Raw genomic sequence first — 18361 nt, 5'->3', positions numbered from 1 at the left:
TATTTCATTTGATTTGATTTCTTATAATTTGTAAACTGATAAATCAATTTATTCGGTTGGATGATAAGTACGTCTTTGACATTCAATTACAAATGGTAAGAAAATATTATTAAATTATTTAATTTTAATTCGCTAATTATTATGTTGTTAACCTTATTAATATTTTATGTTTATATAATCAGGTCTAAGATTAGATTTTTGAGATATACACAATTTAAGTGTGAGTGCATTAGTTGCAATTCATGGACACTTGCGAGATAAGAGACTCTCATACGTGGCTCGCATGCTCAGTGGACTAAATTGGATCCCCCACTTATCAGTGTTTTGGTGGAAAGATGGAGACCCGAGACACACATTCCATCTTCTCTGCAGTGAGTGTACACTTGAAGACGTTGGTTTAAAATTCAATCTACCAGTTGATGAGGAACTGGTTACGGGGCTAGTGGCAAGTGTCGATTGGAGTGCAACATGCGAGCAATTACTAAGGAAGGTGTCAAACAAGTTTAGGGGTAGTTGGATCGAGATGAGATGGTTGGAGGGCAACTTCAAACACGTAAATGCATCCGCGAATGACGTTGAAAAAGAACAATTCACGCGCGCATTCATCTTGAGGTTGATCAGGGGTTTACTTATGCTAGATAAATCTTGAAATCTGATACATTTAAGGTGACTACTACTAGTAGTTGACTTGAAAAAAGTGGGACAACTCAATTGGGGATCAGCGGTGCTGGCAATATTAGATTGAGAGATTTGTCAAGTGACAAAACTAGAAAAAGTTAAAATCGACAGTTGCATGCATCTTTTTCAACTATGGGCATGGTATCGATTACCATTTTTATGACCCGAGTAGACCCCTTTATGAATTCCCACTTGTAATATGGTAAAATTCATTTGATAATATCATTATTTTAATATTTATTTCATTATTATAAATTTGAAAAAGAAATATTATTTGAATAGGTAAAACAATCGCATGAGACACACAAGTATACCAACCAAGCTCAAGGAAATCTAGCTAGCGTTAGATCAACAACCCATACTACAACATTTGAAATTAAATATCAAGCACGTGCTAAATTTTATAAATTCGTACTACAGTTTTTATGATGCCATATGTTGAACCAAGAATTCAAGAATGCATCTCAACTGAATTTTTGACCAATCATAACATTTGGCATGTCAAATTGCCATTGATAATTTTTGCATCGATTGAAATGCACAAATTTGATTGAGTGATGCGATAGTTTAGGTGTACACTGTAACACCCCTATGCCTACTGGGACAATTGGCGAACTAGGGTGCTACCGGAAGGTTTATGGATGCACGATAAGAAAAAAACAAGGTTTCGCTTCTAATTTAAAAAGACAGTGAATTGTATTAATTAACGCTCAGTAAGCTCTTAATTGTAATATAAACCAAAGCAATAAATAGGACCATGTACTATCATATATAGAATGAAGGTTTGATATTTGGCGAAGTGATAGTGTCAAACCTCTTACATAAGAGAACTGAACATGGGTGTGAACTAGGTAAAGAGAAAATATGTAACAGCCCGATTTGGGGCTAGCCAGAACAATGGTTTCGAGACCACAAATCTGACGCAGGAAAATTTTAATTTTATTATATTTTTATGGTATATAGTTTTATGGAACTATTTTGTAAAAATCTCGTTCGAAAATTTTGATGTTTGGGCACTCAATTTAGTCAAAAAGACTAAATCGTAAAAAGTGCAAAAATTGAGTTCTACTTGTTAAAGGTGTCCAATTGCTATGAGATTTTAAATTAAAGGTCCTTAGTTGGTAATTAAACCATTTGTTAAGTTAGTGGACAAAAATGGACATGGGAAGATAAAATTTTAAAGTTTGGCAAAAACGACATTTTGGTCATTTGGTAAATAAAAGAATAAAAAGGGAAAATCAAGTTAAAATCGTGTCCATCTTCTCTAACTTGGCCGAAAATCTCAAACTCACCATAGCTAGGGTTTTTTCAACTTTCAAGCTTGATAGTAAGTGCATTCTAGCCCCGTTTTTAATGTTCTTTACATTTTTTAAGCCCTCGTAAACCGATTTACCTATTTCTACCATTATTTGAAGTAGGGTTCATGTTTAAAAATTTACCCATGTGTGACATGCATGTGTTTTGATGTTTAATGGTAGAAAATGAAAGTTTGATGTATAATAAACAACTTTTACTAAGTGATTTTGTATGAAAATACCTAAAAAGGATCTATCTGTAAAAAGATGTAAAATGGGTAGAAAAAATTTGATTTGATGAAAAATGTGAGCTGATATGAGCATGTATATGGTTCGGTTAGCCTTGGGTAACAAAGAAATTGAATACATTTCATGTTGCCAACCTAAGGACTAATTTGTAAAAGTGTGAAACTTTAGGGAAAAAAGGTAATTTTTCCATAATGTGATGTTTGAAACAATTTGAGTAATGTGGATATTAAGTAAGCTAAATTTGCTATTATAGATTAAGAAAAACGAAGTTTGGACCTTGATCGGGGAAAGAATAAGGTGTTTGACGATTAAATCCATTTCTCCTATTTTTGGTACCGAGGTAAGTTCATATGTAAATAATGCATTATTTATTTATATTTTAAATACTTTAATTTTGTATGAAATTATCATTGACTCTTGGGATGAAATCGACAATGGATGACGAGTGAGAAATATCCCGGTTGAACCTTAGGAATAGTTAATATACAAATGTCATGACATTAGGGTTAGTTGAGAGTACGTGTAAGACCATATCTGGGATATGGCATCAATATGAGATTTCATGTAAGACCACAGCTGGACTATTAGCATCGATATGAGATCCCATGTAAGACCATATCTGGGATATGGCATTGGTATGGTACTATGTATGTGAGATATCACGAGTATCCTTTAGTATTCCAAGTGGTTCAACGGGAAATTTAACGATAATGTTTAAGTTGTCAAAGACTATGGTATGTTGTGAACGATTATGGTAAGTTGCAAGTTGGTATAGGTATGTACACAAAACTCATGCTTAATGAGTTCGATATGTGATGAAACCTCGGATTGGTTGATCGAGTAAGTTATGATGTTAGGATTTTAAATACATCTATGCTAAGCTTGATTATGAATTAACAATGACTTTTATGTTAATTTACTTTATGTTAAATCTATGTTAAAGTGTGTTTACGATGCCTATTATTTGCATAGGAACTTATTAAGTTTTAAAGCTTACTCCCCTTTCTTTTTCCCTTGTCTTATAGTGTCACCAAGCTAGCTCGGGGATCGAAGACGGTCGGAGATCCATTCACACTATCAAAATTTCATTTTGGGTACTTATGATTACATTATTTTGAGCTATGGCATGTATAAGGACTTGGTCATTTTGTTACGTGTCATATTCAATTTGGCCAAATGTGTTGGCTTACAATGGTGGATAATTCATTTTGTAAATGGCCATTGAAATTGGCTAATATTGGTTAAGTATATATGCATATGATGATACTTTCAAGGATGTGAGAATTTGCATGGATTGAGTTGATGAGTAGGTGATGTTTGTATGTGGTAGATGGTTACATGTAAATGATATATTGATATATATATCTTATTTGTGGCTGAATTGGTTGTATGAATATGCTTGGATTGGTGTTACTTGTTATTGTGTAGGTTGGTGCAAGTAAAGGTGACAAAATGGCTTGAATAGCCTTATTTTTGTCCACACGAGCAGAGACATGGACGTGCCGTGTGAAGGACACGGCCCAGGGACATGAGCGTATGCCCAGGGCATATGAAGTCTGCACCTATTTTATGAAAAATTATGAAAATTAAATCGCCCACATAGCCTAAGCACACGAGCGTGTGACTTGGCCGTGTGACTTCAATTTGCTGATGATGTCATAAACAAAGAGTTACACGGGTTAGGGACATGGGCGTGTGTGACCACATGGCCTGCCCACACGGGCGTGTCCCAAAGCCACACGGGCATGTGACCCCTGTTTTGATGAAAAGTTTTCTAAGTGTTGGGAAGTTTCTAAAGTTCTCGGTTTAGTCCCGAACCGCTTCCAAAGCATGTTTTGAACCTTGTAGGCTTGTTTAGGGACGATGGGATTGTTTGTTAAAAAGTTTGAATTTGATGCCAAATTTTATGGCTTAGAAGTGTATGTTTGCTTATGTTTAAGTCTGGTAATGTCTCGTACCTTGTTCCAGCGTCGAATACGGGTAAGGGGTGTTACAAAATACAATAAGAATAAAAACAAAAGTTGGTCAAGCCTGCATGCTGCTCTGATATTTACATTTACAAAAATTACAAAAGGGATGGCTCACAAATGAGGCAACGCTCTGGCTGAGTCTCTTCTAATTGTCTGCAACCTAAGGTACCTGAAAGACGGAAAAAAAAACAAAAATTAGGTAAGTTCAAATTGAACTTAGTGAGTTCCACTAATTTATAAACTTTTTGCAATAAAATGGGAACACATCAAAACATCATCATGCAAGTATGCTAAGAGTTAATAAGTCAGGCAGTTTATCAAAGGGGTGAACTAAAACATTCAACCAATATGGCGTCCTCTCTTGCCACAGCTCGTTGCTTTTAAGCTGCGCACAATAATTCCGCTCACGCATGTCATAGCTCATACATTGACCACAACTCACACATGGGCACAGCTCACACGTTAGCATAGTTTACATATTGACTACAGCTCGCATATGGGCACAACACGCATAATAGCATAGCTCGCATATATTGACTACAACTCATAGAAAGGCACAAATGCACATTAGCATAGCTTGCAGATTGACTACAACTCGCATATGGGCACATCTACTGTTGGATCGCCAGTACACCCCGTGGCGCAATGAAATTTTTTTTGACTATTAGCAGCCATGGATCCATGTACGAGGAACGAATCGATGTTGAAACAAGGGTTGAAAAATATACCTTTAAAAACTGAAAAGTGACGAATAAAATTGTTGATAGGATCCCTTTCAGAGATATCAATTCCAAGGCGCAACAATAACTTCTCAGCGTCTACGTACTTCACAAGTCAAAGAACGAACAGTAACAACCTTTTGGACTTTTTCAAAGAGTATTTTAAAAACGGCTACTAGACCTTTGTTTTATTTTTCTCTTAGAAATCCTAACACATTAAGGGATTCTTTTCCTTTTATTTTTTTTATATAATATATCAAAAAAGAAAACAAGATTATTCCCTTATTATTAGACAAACAAATGAAAAGTCAAGAAAAAATTATCTTATTTCCAAAAGAATATCACTTTCCATGTTCTTTTATATTTTGACCAAAATTATTATAACTATTTATATTAATAATTTCTGTACTATATACAATTAATATTTTATATGAATCAAATTCATAAATTAATTTTAACTATGTTCTCTATTTATGTACAACAAGTTTGTATGTATAATGTGTTCAATATTTAACCATCAAATTAAATTAACTCAATTAATTTAATTCATGTGATATCTAAATTGTTAACTCGATTAATCAAACCGAAATTGCCAAGAGGGGGTGTAACAGCCCGTTTTTAGTCAAATCAAAACAGTGGTTTTGGGACCACAAATTTGAGGTCAAAATAATATTTTAATGTCTACAGCATGTTAGTATGATTGTGTGAAAATTTCGTTCAGAAATTTTATCGTTTGAATGCTTAATTCGATAAAAAGGACTAAATCGCGTAAAGTATAAAACTTGAGTTCTATAGCTAAAGGTGTCTAATAGCTATATAACTTTAAAGTGGAGGTCCTTATGTGGTAATTAGCCCATTTATAAAGTTATTGGACAAATATGGACATCTTTTAATGGCTTTAAAGTTTATATATTAAGGTTAAATAAGTAAATTAGTTATAAAATTAAAATTAAGTAAAATAAAACCATATTTTTAGTCCATCTTCTTCACCTAGCCGAAAATTAGAAGAAGAGAACTCCATTTTTTTGTGTTTGAAGCATTCAACCATTGACTCTACTGCATATAAAGAAAAATGAAGTTCAGATCTAGATCGGGGGAAAAACAACGTTTTGGACTAGTCGATCGTTTTTGTATTCGAGGTAAGTTTGTATGTTAATAAGTATTATTATAATTGTGTTTTAAATGCTTTATTATTGAATTACTTGTGAATACAACCTTACAGATATGTTCAACAAAGATTTGGCAATGTGAAATCTCGGTTGAACCTTAGGAATAGCTTAGGATATGAATGACATCTCATTAGGGGTTATGTGATTTAGGTGCTGGTCTGTACGTGTGATAGCCCTAATTCGACCCTAGTCGGAATGTGGTTTCGGGACTACAAAACCGAGTCATAAAATTTAATTAAAATTTAGTTGCATATCCTCTATGTGTATTAGTGCATGTGTGAAAATTTGATGCTTCAATTTAGTCTTAGGAATGTGAATTTTCTTGAAAGGACTTTGTTGAGAACTTAAAAAAAATATGTTAGGTAAATATGTAAGGACCAAATAATATTAAAATAGGAAAGTTTGGGTTTGCATGTCAAATTGCCACATTCATACTAAGTGGCCGGCCAAGTGATGATATCTCTCCACTAGTTTAAATTAAAATTGTATATTAAATTGGCTAATGAGTAAAGTATTCTAATCAAAATGAGAAAAAAAAATTTAGTGTCCATCTTCTTCTTCTTCTTCTTCCAAAGCCGAAACAAAGGGGAAAGAAAAAGGAAAATTTACCCTAAAGCAATTCGGCACCTTCATTACCTAGTAGGAGGTAAGTTTTGAATTATTGATTAAGTCTTGCTATATGTTAAATTCATTTTTTTTAAATGTACTCTTGGTAATGTCAAGAAAGTTGAAACTTTTATGGTGGTTTGGGCACTATGTCGTGAATCAAAGTATTAGAACTAGGGGTTATTTTCATGTTGTATTAAATAAGGGGATGATAGAATGGAGTGGAGATTGTTGAATAAGTAGTTGGCACCTTGTACATTCGGTCATATTGAGTTTAGATGGAATGTTATATTTTTTATGGTTATTTTTCCTTGTATGATAAATGGTTCTGTGATAGGGCCGAATGAACTATGAAGGTCATAATAAGAATGTATGAAGTTTAAGGTGTGAATTTTTGTCTTGGTGATATGGATGATTCGGTTGAAATATTGAGTATGGGAGTTGCCATTTTAGGTTAAGATCAAAAGAATGATTAATAGGTATTAAAAGGTTAAATGTATGAAATTGAAGTATAAGAATTTATAGGTAATTACATAGGTAATGTTAAATTTAATTTGGTATATTCGGCCATATGGGTATATATGTTTGAGATATTATTTTTAACTCTCTATAATCAATTAAAGGAGTAATATTGGCTTATAAGGTTGAGTTGATTCATGATTTTGTATATTAAGAATTAAATATACCTGAGACTAAGTTATCTTAGTAGTGGTAACACATTCGGCCTTGAAGCATTAATCGAACATTAGTTAAGGTTTTAATATTTTGAACAATGATGTGAAATGAAGTGAAAATCATTAAATTATACATATAAGTATCCAGCAAGGTAATTAAACTACTAAATGTATTTATTCTAGATCAAGAAATCAAAGGGGGAGAATCAAACAAGGGCAAAGCAAAGACAATTGAGTAGTCGATTGGGAATCATTTTCATCCAATATAAGGTAAGTCCTTAAGCATTCTTGTAAGGTTGATTAGCTTGTATATAAATAATATTAGTGAATCATAAAAGAATTCCTTTGTTAGGTATTCTTTTGGAGTGATTTTTCTAATTATTAATGTAACCATATGTGCTAATTGAATTAAGTAAACTGCCTTATCATAACGAGTTGACATATGGCACTATGTGTGCGGAATTAAGTGGCACTAGGTGTGCCGATTTGGATGTTGAAGCATGAGAGAAAATCCAATGCACTATGTGTGCGGTTTACTATGGCACTATGTGTGCAAATTCGGTTGATAACATAAAAGGTGCATGAAAGAACTAAGTGATAGAACCATTAACTAAAATATCGAATTTGAATCATGTGCTGTGTATGTATAAATTTACCTAGTGCATTATTGTTCCATGCTTTGAGGAAATGGATCCAAATCAATCTGGTTGTTTTGGTATTTGATTTGATTATAGGACTTGGCATGAGATTGAACCGAAAATCTAAGAAATTATAGCATAGTTCGGTATGGACGGAGTAATTGATCTTGCATTATTTGTTTTCTCTTATGATCTTTTACTAATGGACGATAGTGTAATGCTTATGACTTACTGAGTTATATACTCATTTGGTGTGTTTATTTGTTACTTATTTAGGTTTCTTTAACCCATTTTGTGTGCTCGGAACCATCGTCGAAGTCATCACACCAGCTTGCAACTTTTTGGTACCCTCTTCTTAGTTGGTCTAAGAGAACATTTCGGCATGTATAGGCTATTATGTTTTGTTTGAACTTTAATATGTATACTTTTAGCCATGCGAATATGGCTTAAATGTTAAGTTTGGATTTGGCCTTATGGGTGCTTAGTTAAAAGGTTTAGTAAGTTTGGTCTTGATAATTTGGTCATGATTGATAGTGGTTTAAATTCGTTTTAGTTATAGTGATCAGTACTACGAATGGATGATGTCTGTGGTAAGTATTTCATGCATTGAAAATGACTTTAATCCTAGGTTCGAATTCGGTTTTGATTGAGTAATAGTCCAAGTCTATTTGATTATTATGCCGTATGTCATGGCTGATCATTTTTGGTGTTACACTTTTGATATGGTTATTGAGTAGTATGGAAATTCTTGGTAATGACTAGCCATTGGAATGGCTAATCATGATCATATTTGGTGTTATGTAGGTCAAATTACTAGCTAATCCATGGAAACCATGAAATAGGTAAATTTTACCATAAAACAGATTCAGACAGTAGTAGTGATGTGAATTTGAAAAATCACTAAAAATAGTAGAAATGGAATTAAATAATGAATAAATTATGGAATCGAAGATTGATGAGTCTATTTTCACATGGAAGAAGCGAAACAGGTATATGAGCTATATTTTATGAGATGATTAAATTTTTGTGAAACAAGGCCAGAGCGATTTCTGGATCCCCTATTCTGACTTTGGAAATTCACCATAAATTTTAAAAAAATAATTAGAAGTCAGACTTTATATGTACAGATTCATTATTGAGTCTAGTTTTATTAGAGACAAACGGCATAGGCATTGAAGCCCTGTACATGGAGATAGCTGATTCGTAATGCACAGAGGTCAGAGTAGTCGAACCCTGGTACAGGGGAGACTTTAACTAATAAACTGCACTAATTGGCCTGACCAAAAATTCTACAAAAAATTTACTAGATAAATATATGAGTCTAGTTTCAGGAAAAATTTACAGAAGGGGATTTCGAGTTTTGGAACTCGAGATATGATTTTTAAAGCGACTGTGATGCAATTAGCCAGCTTGTCTAGAAAAATTTTAAAATGAATTAAGCCCGTTAACACCTTGTGTTCGACTCCGGCAACGGTCTCGGGTACGGGGTGTTACAGTACGTCCTACTGGTGGCTACGTTATCCAGCATGTGTTATGGATTCTCACCATCTTGTGTGAGCAGCACCGTGTAGATACATCATGACCGTTAACTTGTGTGAGCAGACCCGTTGATAGCTCGAGAGTGAGCATTATATGATATATGAGATTGAGATAGCTTTGGCTATGTATTGGCACTTAGTGTGCGAGATTTCTGAGTATCCGATAGTATTCCAAATGGTTTAACGGGTATATTGAAGATATGAAATGGTGAGAAATAGATATGTATCAGTACAGGTATGTACAAAAACTATATGAGCATTGAACCTATGGAAGTTGTGAGTTCATGATTACTTATGTGATTGAATATATGTTAAACTTGATTTTGTAGTATATTATGTTCATACTACTTGAATTTTGAATGAATGGTGAGCTTTACTACTACTTGAATTATGAATGAATGGTGAGCTTTATTTATTAACTATACGAGCTTACTAAGCTTTATAGCTTACTTTGTTTACTTTTCCGTGTTTATAGTGTATATGAAAGCTAGCTCGGATTGGGTGTTGTCGAAGATTGCATCACATTATCAAGCTTCCACTTTAGTACTTTTGAGCTTATGTATTTGGTTATATGGCATGTATAGGATTTATAGTCATTTTGGTATATGTTAGTAATGGATTTAGCTATTTGAGTTGGCTTGTAAATGATGAATGGTTTGTTATGTGTATAGCCATGTGATTTGGCTTATTTTGGTATGTTTGGTGATGTATGTATATATGTAAGGAAGGCCTCTTGATATGTTGTGTAATATTTCCATTTATATACTTGTTGTGAGTTGGCACTATGGATATCAAAAGGTTGAAATTTGAAGTTGATATGCTTGTGGCTTTAGGTAAAATAGTGCATAATTGAATGTGACTATTTAGGTGATTTGAGAATGTGAATTTGGTATGAAATTGAATAGTATATTGTGGTACTTATGTGCCTTGTAGTTGTTGGTATTTATATATCATGAATTGAACTTGGTTTGGATGAGTGTAAATGTCATTTGAAGTTGTGGTTATATGCAAATTTGGTTGGTGTAGGTGAATGAAATTGGGTGAGAAAAATGGCTTGGTAAATAGCCTATTTTTGTCCACACGGGTAAAGACACGGGCGTGTGTCTCTGTTGTGTGTGATACACGGTCTAGTGGCACAATCGTATGTCCCTTGGTGTTTAATTAGAAATCAAGTCAGTATGTTCCACACTGGCCAGCACACAGGTGCGTGACTTGGTCGTGTGGCATAAGCCAATATACCCTACAGGTTTGGCACGACCTAGCACATGGCCTGGTACACGAATGTGTGAGGTCATTTCGAAGGGTACACGGGCTAGACACACAGGCGTGTGGTTGGCCGTGTGTCTCACATGGACGGGCCATATAGGCGTGTGTCCCTTGTATTTTGTAAAATTTTCTAATTATTTCAAAAAATTTTGTGAGATACTAGTGTAGTCCCGAACCACTCCTAAAGCATGTTTTGGGGCTAGTAGGCTCGTAATAGGGACGTTATGAATGATTGTGAACGTTTTATATTCGGAATGGAAAAATGCATGAGAAATGTATGTTGATTTGTGAAATAAGTCTTGTAATGCTCCGTAACCCTATTTCGGCGTTGAATACGGGTAGAATGACGTTGTTCATACAAGCTAACGATCTTGTCGTTTGAGATATCATCATGGATGGTCCATCAATTCCTCAAAAATGAGAAGTAGGTAAGTTAGTTTTGAAGAGGAAGAAGGAATGAAATAAGGAAGATAGAAGAAACATACAACTCAACGTAAAGGCTATGCACACTCTCCTTTATGCAGTTGGTCCAGATGAATATAGTAGAGTTTCTTCATGTTTCAATGCCAAGGAAATTTGGGAAAAATTAGAGGTCACTCATAAGGGTACTGATCGAGTTAAGAAATCAAATGTGGGAATTTTCACTCTCAATTATGAGACTTTTACTATGAAGCCTGAGGAGGACATCAAAGTTATGTACGATAGATTCACCACCATCATCAATGAGCTCAAATCCTATGGACCTATCCCATTGAAGAAGTAGTCTGAAAGATGCTTAAAAGCTTGCCTATGTCTTGGGATGCTAAAGTTACAACCATAAAGGAAGCTAAAAATTTGGAGACTTTTTCATTAGATAAGCTAATTGGTTCCTTGCTCACTGATGAAATGAGACTCAATAGAGTGAATAAAAGAGAAGAAAAAGTTGAAAAGAAGAAGGCTGATGTTGTCCTCGAGTCTACAATAGAATAAGTTAATTTAAATTAAGATGTGGATAAGGATGAAGAGATGGCCATGTTTGCAACATGATTTAAGAGGTTTATGAGGTCCAAAAAAGGAAGAAAATTTCAAAAGATGAAAGGACTCAAGATTGAATCTACTAAGGAGAAGGTTCCCATCATATGCTATGAATATAAGAAGCTGGGACATATCAAGTTTGATTGTCCTCAATGGAAGAAAAGAGGGTCAAGCAGGTAAAAGCTTAAGGCTCATGTTGTTGCTTAAAGTGATGATGACTCATCCAACAATGAAGATCAAGAAGTAGTCAATCTTTGCCTTATGGCCATCAAAGACTCTAAGATAACTTTTAACTCATACAATTCAAATTTTTATTCTTTTGATAAGTTAGAAGATGCCTATGATGAGTTGGGTTTGGAGTTTGAATTAATAGTTTCAAAATACAAAGAAACTATGTCAAAATTAAAGGATGAAAATAATTGATTCTCCAAACCATTAATTAATGGAAGAAACTATAATTGGCCTTGGAGAATGAATTATTTTCATCCTTTAATTTTGACATAGTTTCTTTGTATTTTGAAACCATTAGTTCAAACTCCAAACCCAACTCATCATAGGCAACCACAAATGATTTTGAGAAAAAGAACCAAGACTTGCATAATTTGTTTTCAAAGGTTCATGATGATCATCAAAAGCAACTTCAGTTGCTTAAAAGTGAAAAAGCTCACTGTAACAAAGTTTTACCAAAAAGATTTCTAAAGGAGAAAACTCAAAACAAAACTTTGTCAAAACTAGCTTTAATTTCTATAAATATAAAGGTCCCAAAAATTTTTACAAAAGAAAACTTATTAAAAGTATATGGGTCCCCAAAGGACTCATAAGTTCTCAAGATAAAGACATCCTTTCAAAATGGATACTTAAAGGGACTAAAATTATAGGAATTAATGCTTATGGACCCAAAAGAATTTGGGTACCAAAAATCAAAGTTTAATTCTATGTTTGTAAGAAAAGAAGCATTACTTCAAGGTGGAGAATTCACTCAAAAACTCTTGGTACCTTGATAGTGCATGCTCAAAGCACATGACTGGTGATAAAAGCCATTTGTCAATTTGAAGCCTAAAAATGGAAGAGTAGTTACATTTGGTGACAACTCTAAAAGACAAGTAGAAAGAATATGCTCTATTAGTAAAAACTCTTTAACTCTTATTGAAAATGTTCTTTATATCAATGGTCTTAAACATAATCTACTTAGTATTAGTCAATTGTGTGATAGTGGTCTCAATGTCATTTTTGAATCTAAAGGTTGTAAAATAGTTGACATTGTGTCTAATAAGATTATGTTTGTAGGGCATAGGATAAGAAATGCTTATATGGTGCAGTTTGAACATTTGCATGATTCACTTATGCCTTGTTACTAAAAATGAAAATAATTCTTTATTATAGCATAGAAAACTAGGACATGCTAGCATGAGAATATTGCATAAACTAGTTAAAAATGACTTAGTGAGTGGATTGCTTAAAATTGATTTTGAATTAGATAAAGTTTGTGATGTATGTTAAGGGTAAACATAAAAGAGTTTCCTTTAAACCTATTAATGATATATCAACTAGTAGGTTTCTTTAACTAATTCACATAGACTTGATTGGTCCAATTAGGACAACTAGCTTGGGTGGGAAACAATAATCTTTTGTGCTTGTTGCTTACTATTTTAGGTTTACTTGGGTTCTTTTCTTAAATGCTAAAGATGAAACTTTAGAAAAAAATCATCACATTTTCAAAAATGAATCAAAATGACAAAGGTTACTTTATCACTTGTATTAGAAGTGACCATGGAACCGAATTTCAAAATCTTGGGTTTGAAAATTTTTGCAACTCAAATGTAATTAGTCATAATTTTTCTACACCTAGAACCACTCAACAAAATGGAGTTGTTGAGAGGAAAAATAAAACCTTTGAAGAAATGGCTAGAACCATGCTTTGTGAAAATAATTTACCAAAATATTTTTGGGCAAAAGCTACAAACACTGCTTGCTATGTTGTTAATAGAGTAATGATTAGGTCTACTTTAAAGAAAACTCTATATGAACTTTTCAAAAATAAAAAGGCTAACATTAACTATTTTCATCCCTTTGGATGCAAGTGTTTTGTTTTAAACAATCACAAAGATAATATTGGTAAATTTGATGCAAAAAGTGATGCAACAATTTTTCTTAATTATTCTTTAAATTATAAAGCTTTTTGAGTGTTTAACAAAAGAACTTTAATAGTAGAAGAGTCTATACATGTTTTTTGTGACCCTAACCCTCCTTCTAGAAAGGATTCTTGTGTTGATGATGATGATGATGCAGAAATTTTTAGTAATAATGATAAAGAGGATCAATCATCAAGTGAGAAGATTCAAGAACAAACACAAGATGCTCTAGAAGAGCTTACAATAAAGGAAAGGGAAGTCACTCAACCAAGAGAGTTCAACTATGTGAAGGATGGTAAAATATTGGGAGATCCATCGAAATGAGTAACTACTAGATCTTCTCTTAGAAATACTTGTAATTTTGTTACATTTATCTCATGCATTGAGCCTAAAAATATCAAAGAATAAATGATGAATATTGGATATTGGCTATACAAGAAGAGTTAAATCAATTTTAAAGAAGTAAAGTATGGACCCTAGTTGAAAGACCTCATGATAAATCTACTATAGGTACTAAATGGGTTTTTAGGAACAAGTTAGATTAAGGTGGTAACATAGTGAGGAACAAGGCTAGAATTTTTGCTCCAGGTTACACTCAAGAGGAAGGAATAGAGTATGATAAAACTTATGCTCTCGCAGCTAAGATGGAGGCCATTAGAATGCTTTTATCTTTTGCATGCTTTAATGATTTCAAATTATATCAAATGGATGTTGTAACACTCCTAACTGTATCCGTCGCCGGATTAGGGTTACGAGGTATTACCGAACAAGACAGTTTTCAAACATTCACAAATTTACACATATCATATTTGCATTATATTAATTATATAATGATTAAACTTTAAACATACCTTATAAATCATGATATAAAAATACAATTCATAACACGTCAAATATAATATACTTTTAAATATAAACACATTTAAATAAATACTTATAATAAGCTGAACACATCTTGAACAGTTATGTACTCCCATAATCTACCTTAACATAGATATAGAAAGCTCATATCTATTTAGCAAATTCACATATAAGTATTTTAATAGTAATTATCAAAAGTTTCTATTCATTTGGTCAATTCTCATCTCATTACCCGAATATACATATGCCTATTACCATTTCCCTTCCAACTTTATTTCATCACTAAACAATTATACAATCACACATGGAAGCATATATAAAAAAAAAACACTATAATTTGCATTTTATAACTGCATCATACATATATGTATTACCTTAACCTTAATAAAATAACCAAATCAAGTCATTAATGACATGAACATATGCACATTGATCCTACCTATTACTAGTCAAATATAATCATGTATTATACTTGACTTATCATTTAATCGTACTATCAAATCTCAAACTAATTTTATATTCATATAAATCAACCAATCTATCTTAATCCAATCATTTTTGTTTCACAAGCATATAATTCAAATAATATAGAAAACCAACTTATCAGTCATACTTGATTTCTCAATCATTTAAAGAAATTAATATATTCATTTTCACTTTCATAGAACCAACCCGAATTGATCAACACTCATTCAATTTCACATATATAAATACCATAACCAAATCAACTAATATACCTATGAGCATGTTCATATACTTTTACCATGACCAATATACCATATACCTAAATATATATATATATAAGTAATAGCCAAATCATCAATAAATTCCAAACATACATCACATGATAATAATAATCAAATACCAAATTCACAAGCATTTATACTCATGCATAACCTTAGCCAAATTATATATACTCAAGTATAATTAAAGTCATGAACCACTTCAAGCATATATTAACTACCACAATTACTATGCATCATAGTACATAGCATTATAACTAAGATGACTTAAACTATAAGCAAAATAACTAAATTAGAACATGAAGTTAAGACATTTCCAATTCATAAAACACTTACTATAATGTCATTCATTCATAATACTAGACACTTTAAATTAACGAATTTAAAGTATAATCAAACATGACCGAATTATCAAAACCAAGCTTACTAAACATTATAACTAAGCACACATAAAACCAAATCTAAACATAAATAGCAAGCCATTTTCGCATGGCCTTAAATACATAACCAAAATCAACATTTCAAAAGTATGTTCCAGCCTATACATGCCATAGTTCAAGTTCAACTATATAAATACTGAAACAGTGGATAGTGTGATGAACTTTGCTGATGATCCCCGAGCTCGTAACTTGATCCAAAATCTATAAAACAAAAACACAAATATACACAGAGTAAGCTTTTATAGCTTAGTAAGTCATAAGCAAATAAACAACCCAAATATATATATCAATTCATTTTAAGCTAATCAAATTATATTAACATTCTCATTCCTTAGTCTCAAACTATAATTTCATATATATGTAATACATTTTATACTCAATTTCCACATTGACCGAATGCTCAAGTAATCAAAATTTACCAAATGTTATTCAATTTTCATAGTCAAAATGTCATTAAATGACCAAATATACATATGCTCAAATACACAAATTCAAGAATCATAATATAACATCTTGTACATATATTACTTATTTGGCTGAATATACATACTATAATCACATATGTCTTTCATTTACGTCAAATGCAATTTGTAACAAATAATCGAGTTACTCACTTGCCTTAATTCAAATAAGTAACAAGCTAGTTCATACCTGGCCATTTAGCTAGTTTTACTCATTTGATCACAATAATCGTTGCCCAATGAACCATTCGGAATTGGATAGGACACTCGGATAATCACACATATCGTACAATGTTAACGTCCCAGACGTGGTCTTACATGTAATCACATATCGATGCCACTGTCCCAAACAGGGTCTTAGTCGCACACATATATCAGAGTCACATATCGATGCCAACGTATAAACATGGTCTTACTCGCACATCACATATCAAAATCGGAATCCTATGTCATGACATATGTATCCTAGCTATTCCTAAGGTTTATATGGGGCTTTCGGACGTCGTAACTCGGTCAGAACAAATTCGGAAATATAGTAGCCAACCTTATTCATAATTGGTTATAACATACATATATTCATGTATTTCATTAAAGCATATATATTTAGCATTTATATAAATTAAATACGTCTATTTTCTTATAAACTTACCTTGAACGATGAAAAACCGGTACAGATCGGCCAGTCGACAACTTTAGTTTTCCCCCGATCTAAATCTGATTTTCTCTTTTCTTGATCTAAATTAATATAAATTAAACTTATTAAATTAAATATTCAATCAAATTCATCCGAAAACACACAAATGGGAAAATTACACTTTTACCCCTAATATTTCACATTTTTTACAATTTAGTCCCTATTGCACAAAACACAAAATATGCAAAATCTCACAACAACATAGTTAGGCTGAACCATCCTCATATTCATACAAGTCCTTAAATTTCATTTATTTCATATTTTAGTCCCTCAAATTATTATTTTTGCAATTTAGCCTTAATTACTCAAATTCCTCAAAAATTGCAATACAAAACATATTAATACAAAACTTATATTTCATAATTCATCATCAAACATTATAAAACACAAATATTCATCAATGGTATAATTCAAAATATTCATCAAAATCAGAAATTATAGTAGGGATCAAATAGTATTTGAAGCAACAATCTCAAAAACGTAAAAATTATCAAAAACCGAAACCAAACTAACCTTGAATTTGAATCAACAATGGCCGAATACCTAGCTTCCTATTCTTTTCTTTCTTCTTTTATTTTGGCAATGTAAATAAAATATGAATTTGGTTTTATTATTTTATGTTTTATGATATAATATAACTTAACATTTGATTTACCTATTTACCCTTTATGATTAAATAACTAAATCACATATAACAATGATACAACCGTCCATTACCTACTCAAATGGGCTATGTACAACATAAAAGCTCCAAATTAGAAAGCCATTAACAATTCGACCCTTATGCTTTTAACTATCAAGTTTTCAGTTCACGCGATTAAGTCCTTTTGTTTAATCGGACACTAAAACGATAAAATTAAATCACAAAAATTTCACAGATATAAATTCACACATAATAAACAAAGAAAATATTTTTAAAATATTTTTTTGACTTGGATTCATGGTCCCAAAACCACCGTTCCGATTAGGGTCTAAATCGGGCTGTTACAAGTTTCTCCCCTTTAGGGATTTTCGTCCTCGAAAATCTTACCGGTGAATAGATTCAGATAGCGTTCTCTCATTGCATCTTCTGGCTCCCTTGTTGCTTCCTCAACTCCATGTTTATGCCACAGTACTTTAACCAACGAAATTTTCTTATTTCGCAACTATTTAATTACACGAGCTAGAATGCGAATCGGTTCTTCTTTGTAAGTCATATTGGGCTTAATCTCAAT

Source organism: Gossypium hirsutum, chromosome A02, assembly GCF_007990345.1.
Source record: "Gossypium hirsutum isolate 1008001.06 chromosome A02, Gossypium_hirsutum_v2.1, whole genome shotgun sequence".
NCBI classification, from domain to species: Eukaryota; Viridiplantae; Streptophyta; class Magnoliopsida; order Malvales; family Malvaceae; genus Gossypium; species Gossypium hirsutum.
The sequence above is the reverse complement of the archived record's forward strand: the minus strand, read 5'-3'. Positions refer to the sequence as shown.